This window comes from Acanthaster planci, linkage group LG10 (genome assembly GCF_054643075.1).
Source record: "Acanthaster planci isolate LZ-2023a linkage group LG10, COTS_SCS, whole genome shotgun sequence".
Classification (NCBI taxonomy): Eukaryota; Metazoa; Echinodermata; class Asteroidea; order Valvatida; family Acanthasteridae; genus Acanthaster; species Acanthaster planci.
In genome coordinates this window covers 3869670-3877215 of record NC_141786.1, presented here as the reverse complement: position 1 = coordinate 3877215, position 7546 = coordinate 3869670, and positions in this window count along the sequence as shown.

Here is a 7546-nt window from a genome sequence, read left to right as displayed (position 1 = left end):
CATAGTATGATACTTGGTTGTATTGAAGGACACCTGCCTCGTATTGGCCCAATCACAGGGAGCGTCCAGATCGTTTGGAAGAGATGAACTGTCATCTGGTGTTTTTATCTCTCTATAAGTTATAGTGTCGTCTGCAAAAAGGCGGACTCTAGATGAAACTACGTTTGGCATGTCATTATAATGTACAACGTGAAAAGCGAGGGACCCATCACAGTCCCCTGGGGTACACCTGAAGACACTGAGCTTTTGTCTGACGTCTCGCCCTCTAGCAAGACTCGTTGATTTCTTCTAGGGAGGAAGATCTCAACCCACTTCAGGAGGCTGCTGTGTATTCCAGTATGTCTGAGTTTGAACAAGAGTCGCTTTTGAGGGACTTTATCAAAGGCTTTACTGAAGTCTAACATGATCAAGTCAGTCTGGCTTTTGTTGTCAAGTGACTTGGCAAGATCATCGATAAGTCCAGCCAGTTGTGTATCACAGTCATGATCGACATTGTCTGAAACCATGTTGTTGATTCGTGAGTACTTTGTGAGAGTCGATATGGTCCATGATGTGCCGGTGGATTATATGCTCAAGAATCTTGCATGGAATGCAAAGTCAGCAAGATTGGGCGATAGTTTGCTGTATTTGCTCTGTCGCCTTTTTTGAATATGGGAACTATGTTGACGTTCAGCCAGTCTTCCGGAAGTTTCCCACTGTCAATAGACTTCTGGAAAATCTTTCGAAAGACTGGAGCCAAGCTTGCTGAACAACTATTTAGAATACTTGCTGGTATCTGGTCAGGTCTCAACGCTTTCTTTGGTTTTATTTCTTCCAGTAGTTTTCTACCCCCAATTGGAGTTATTGTGAAAGCTGGAAGGTGGAAGGTCGTTAAGGTTTTCTTTGGTGAAAACTGAACAGAACCGCTCGTTTAACACTTTAGCCTTGTCCACTGCTGAAGATACTGTGCGTCCAAGCGATGTTAGGCTTCAGATTCCAAATACCTCTCCTGTAATTGTAGAAAGGCTGTGTGTCTTCCGATTTTAGGCTCTCCCCTATCACATCGTGGATGTATTCTTCTTGTGCTTTCCTGACTTGTCTATCAGTTGACCACTGTAGTTTCTTGATGTCTGCCCAAGCAGAAGCTGACCCAGAGTTTCTTGCCCGATTATAGAGTCTCTGTTCTTTCCTTATCGCACGCCTAACTGAAGAGTTTACTCATGACAGGTTTAGTCTGGTGAAACTCATTTGAGAAGGAATAAAACGATCCATAGCTTTGACGACTACCTGTTTGAAATCTAGCCATAATGTATTAATATCTATTGATACTTCATGGTCTCTGTTAACTTGTTAAATGCTGATTCGAGGTCATCTATGGCAACGAAGTGTGCATTTTTGTAGAAGAAGATCATCCTTTTCGGCGGTCTAGTTGCTTTAGTCGATATTTTAGCTTAGACAACAACAGCTTCATGGTCACTTATTCCTTCTGTTACATCAAAACTCTCTACAAAGGAGGGACGACGAACCAAACACACGTCAAGGATGTTTCTATCTCTGGTAGGTTTGTCAACTGACTACAAAATCATTTGCCAAGTCCAACATGATCTTGCTGCGTGTTGAATTTCTTCCTCTGGTACATAAGGAATTGGCAGTCCAATCGATATCAGGGAGGTTAAAATCTCCCAGTAACCACACAGAAGCAGTCTTTGGGATTCTAGATAGGGACTCTTCCAGTTCCAGTGAAAAATCCTAGTGAATTGAATGATTTTAGACCAGTGGCTTTGATTTGCAGCGTAATGAAATGTTTGAGAAATTTTTTTTTTCGAAACATCTGTTGGAACAATCTACTATGCACTTGGATCTCATGCAGTTTACGTATCGAGAAAACAAGGGAGTTGGGGACGCTGTCTTGTTGTACTTGCACAGGGCTCTTTCACACTTAGACAACGTTAAAACCACGTAAGATCAACATTCAGTGACTTCTCTAGCGCATTTAACACACTAGTTTCGCATTTACTGATTCAGAAATTGGTGAACATAAATGTACACCCACAAATACTGATGGTGATCCATGATTTTCTCTGGCATAGGCGACAAAGGGTGAAAGTATGTAGTACCTTCTCAGATGTTTGTATAAGTAGCATTGGTGTCCCATAGGGGTGCGTTCTGTCACCCGTCCTGTTTGCATTATAAACCAGTGAATGTGTTAGCACAGACGACCAATGTTCAATTATTAAATATGCTGACGACATAGTGACTTCAGGTTTCTTTTGGAGGAGACAAATGCAGAGCGTTACTTTTCAGTCGTTGATAAGTTTGTAGATTGGTGCAACATACATTCTTTTTGCAATTGAACGTCATGAAAACAAAAGAAATAATTATGGACTTTAGGAAAAATAAAGGAAATGAACATGCACCAGTGACCATTTATGGAGTGTAGTCGAGCAGGTTTCAGAATACAAGTATCTGCATGGGCACCAAAATTACCAGTAATCTTGATTGGTCAAGTAACCCAGTTGAAGTACAAAAGAAACCAAATCAACGCATGTTTTTTTATCCGACAACTGAAGAAACTTCATTTGGACAACACACATTTGGCTTTATTTTATAAGTCATTTATAAAGTCCATATTCGTATTTAATTTGACTTGTTTCTATGGTAACCTTACTAAGCAAAACAGGGATAAAATGGATCGGCCTTGGAAAACAGCTCAAAAAATTATTGGCTTGGAATTACCCACTCTTGAAAGTCTGTACATTGATAGAACCCTGTCCAAGTTTCAACAAATCAGGACTGCGCTTGTGCGTTCCCGTAGCAACACAGCTCAAAATAGACCGTCATCTGTACCTGATTCAGTTCATTCCTTCAATAGTAAAGTTACTAGATGAACACTGGATGCTGCTGCATAATCTTTCGACGGGGGGAAATTATTTCAGTACAGTTGTGATTTTTATGTGAACATTAATTGTTCCATTTGTGAAACCCAGTAGTTTTTGAATCATACAGTTTTTGCGATTCTGGTGGATAGGGATGAAATGAAGTATCTTGTCGTGAGGAAATATTGTTGTTATGTTTTGTGTTTAAAATCCAGTATAAGACAAATTTCTGTAAGGACAATAAAGGTATCAAATCAGTTCTTTGAAGTTTTCCTGTCCTGATGATGGAAGGCGATAGAATTCCCCAGTGTATGTCGGTTTCAACCCCTTGATATGAATACTAACCCAAAGCACCTCGCAGTTTTTGTCGAGATCTTTTTCTTCCGTGGCAATACACGTATTCTCAATGACGATGAAAACCCCCATGGGAACCCCTTTCTCTATCCTTCCTAAACACTTGGTAAAATATAGGGAAAATTTCCCCAGCGGCAATGTCTGTTATTAAACCATGGTTCTGTACCGATTATCACACCTGGTTTCTCCAGGTCTATAAAAGCGTTGAGGCTAAGAAGTTTCAATATTTCTTGTATTTTGTTGTTGCCAAATTTCGTCTTCTCGGGCTTAGCACTAGCCCCAAATTACTGCTAGCGTCATTTAAATTACGCTATGGGATGGGACTGGATGTCCTCAGTCTAGGTGAAGCCAAATTGAATACAACATCAGACTCCGCAGATAAACTGAGGTCATCAAAACTGTTCGGCAAATCGATGCTTCAATTGCTAAAATTTGAAGAGTCGAAATTCAGAAGACAACAGTAATTACAATGGGTGCTCAGTGAGTACATTGTAGATGCATTCATTCATGCCAATGCGGTTTCTTGAAACCTTGAGTCACACCCCTCGCATTCCATTGCCTGTTGACCGTACTTACCTGCCTTATTACATACCGCACATGGATGTTTGGGTCGGTATGGGCCTGGATTCACTGCTACGTCTCCTGCTAGCACAATGATTAATAATATGTAGGTTTTATGAGACGTCAGTTTTAAGTTAACTTAACGCTGGACCCAAGTTGCACTGCTCCCAGTGTCACTGTAGTGATACGTGCAGTCTTCGTGCCCAAAGCACCACGGCACCGTGGGCCCGGCACAATCCACTACAATGCATCCGCGAGTGAACGGCTATACTGCCCAACCTGTGAAGTGCGGGCAGGAATATTTGGTCCTCGTTGACTGTGCATGCATTTAATTGTGTATTTGTGCGTCGCAATAGTCACTGTGGTCGTTTGCTGGAAAAAATTGTTCTGACGGTGAATATTGATGGTGACCCATGTGAGGGATTGGTACTGAATGGGTGAATGAATTTAGGTACCAGATGACTTTTACTTGCATTGCACTGATACGTACTATGACGTCAAATTGCCCGACTAAAAGGCGCAAACTAAAACTGTCCGTTCTCACTCATATGGTTTTCTTCTTGCAAAAGACGTACTCATTGGAGTGTTCATGATGTTTTTCACCATTCAGTATAAGAAATGTCAGGGAAAATCGGCAAAACTGAAGAATACCCTCTAAGATGCTCGCTTCCCTTCCAGGTTGTAGCTCTGTTACTTTGGATGTACGCGATAAGGACTGGCAAAAATGGCAGAAAAAGCGACACAGCAAAAGGGACTTTTAGAGTTTAATTTGTAATCGGTGTGGAAATGATGGGAAAGCAACCATATCTGAGCGTGATATTGATCGATTAGTTTTGGGTCAACCTGCCTTAGTCAAAAGTCATTTTGCTTTCTTCGGGCTTTAGTTGATGCAGTGCGCATGCACACAAACTAAGTGAGCGGTTCAAATATACGTGCGCTTCACGGAGACAGTAAACCCGTGCCCAGGCATGAGCCCAGACTGTGAGGTGCAGCACATATGTTTGGGTCCCAACAACGGGTTGAGCAGCGGTCAAGATATTATGTTCCTGATACGCGAGAGGGCGCTGGCAAGACGAGCTGATGTGCATGTAGGCCTACATGTATTATGTGTACATGTACATTGTATATGTACTTGTACATAACTGTACGTTTGCGTGCTACGGAAAAACTGGCCAAACACTTTGATGATGCTTTGCAGTTTGCTGCTCAAACATTCGGTCTTCCACGTGTGAAAAGCCATTTTCAATTATTGTTAACCCCTTACTACGAATCCTACACTATCGTGGTTCATGCTGCCATGATAATGTGACTGTCCGTTCACGTCAGACCGTCAACCGGCCAGTCAGCAAGTACACGTACATGTACCACTCCGGCTATTGAACACAAATTTCGACAAGTGGCGTACAAGATTGTACCAGACTTGTGCAACTTCATCTTGCCTGTTCAACGTGTACATGAGCGCTTGAACCGAAAAAAAATGGGAAGCGCCAGCATTCGTAAGTAACACGCATGCGCAGTTTGTTTCCCCATTTACGGTGGAGATTTTGCCAACTTCCCAAGACCTTGTTGCTGGGGTGACTAGATGTGATTCGCTCGTTCCAGCTGTTCGTTTTGTGAGCGCTCCCTCGCGTATCACCAGCACAACAGCGTCTTGACCAAGACTAGTGTCTATCATATTGCAGCATACTACTGTGGCGAAACAGGGTAGCTGCGCAGACTTGTGTTTAGTCTGGGTCATTAATAATTCAGGACCGTCTATCATGCATTAAACATGCACGCGGCAACCAATCAGAGGCGCGCATTACCTTAGGTCTGGGCGCTTGCTGCGTGGGTTGCTGGGACTTCTCAAGATGGCAGCGTGCTAACCAGAGCTCTGTGCAGTCGTGTAGTGTTCTGAGTTTCGAGTGTAAATGTGACGTACGACCGCTTGTGGTTGGGGATCTACCTCAAGTTTAGCTGGTGCGATCGGTTAGTATGGTGCTTGTTCTCAGTTGTCGGAGCTGCCGATTATATCAGATCTCTTTGAAGATTGGAGAATCGTTAGACAGTCTCGTTTATTTAAGAAGTGGTAGATTATAGGGTTAGGGAACCCGTGTGAACCAGTTAATTGGGGAATTAGCGGAGCTTAGACTAGAAGGATTGTGTGCCGTTGTTCCATGCTTGATGGCATAGCGACGGTTGGTTGCGGTCCTGGACTGGGAGCTTGCTTTCCTCGTTGAGGTTTACTGGGTGCAGGTGTCCGTTAGAGTCTGGTGAGGACTATTATAATCGCCTTCTTAATCGACTTACCTGTGTTATTTCGTAACAACTTGAAGTGGGTGAGGGTTATTTAAGTCACCTTGAACCTTGCTGCTGTTTGGGAACTGTGTTGCTTTTGTAAGGCAGTAGAGATTATTGTGTATAAGTCTACCCTGTTGTGTAGTATAATTACGAAGATTGCATTGTGTGGTCAAGACTTATCAGTTATAAGCCATCGGTAGATTATTTATTTAGACTTGAGGGTTACCCTGATCACTCTGAGGGTTACCTGGTTATTGTGAGGGTTACCCTGATCGCTGTGAGGTTTACCCTGATCACCGTGAGGGTTCTTCTGGTGTAGGTTAAGGATAAGGCTGATCAATCACGTTCGTGGTGCAGTTGACCACGTTGGACTACCTCCCCGTGAGGATAATTTTGCATACAATTAATTGCTGTTGTATATAAAGGATAACTGAGCACTGACATTGAATAAACCAATCATATAATTGCCTCAGAAATCACTGGTCACCGTGAGATTTAGTTCAGTCCTGTATCACTTATTGACATTTATTGTAATCTTTATTGGCATTGGGATCAATTACCTAATCACAGAGCGGTGGTAAACTTCCACCAAACGAACAGCCCCTAAGGCATAATCCACCGTTCGTTAACCGGTATCCCCCCTTGCGTTTGGATAGCCGCTCATTCTTGTGTAAGGTTAAATAAATATATTTGTGGGGTTAGGCCAAGTCAATTCCATCTCTTCTGGTCCGCCACAAAAAGGTGTCAGTTGTCCCGCCACAATACACTACATTCTATAGCAACATACGCCACAGCGAGAGCACCCAGAACTTACGTCTTTATTGACACTTGCTATAAAGCAAGCTCTGGCCACTTTACGCAGGCGCATTGATCACGCACAAACCCAAGAACTTACTACATACGCAGAGCGCTACGCTCCGCCCATCCTGCGGACGTCACAAGACATTTACACACTACGCAAGTAATGCAATCCTCGTTAAGCAAAAATAAACTCAAGAAAGTTCGGACATTGTCCGCTACACTACGCTTTCCTTTCTAGTTTAGTGATCTCTATTGTCAATTTAATAATTTCTAGTTTAATATTCGTAAAACTTTAGTCTCGTCTGTTGAGACCAATACATTTGGTTTTGTTGATAAATCCAAATCCTAGGGTCCAAGGATATCCTGTTGCCATGGGGCCAAATGGGATCCTGTTTCATCGGGACACAATGGGATCTCGTGTACTGCAATCCCACTGCCATTGAAACCAGTTGGACTCCAATGCAGTGGGCCTGTTGTCATGGAATCCTTTTGGTCCCGTTCAGTCTGACCCAATAGGACTTTTCCCCTTGGAAAGGTGGTGAAAAAAAAGTCATTTCATTCATTTTAGCGGGGTAGCGAATTAGAATAAAGTTCAGTTCTTACTGTGAAATATTATTCCGCATCACAGAAGTACACTGAGCTATGAGTCTCAGGTATATAAGTCAGGGTATGGCAAGAATGTCCGATCTGCAATT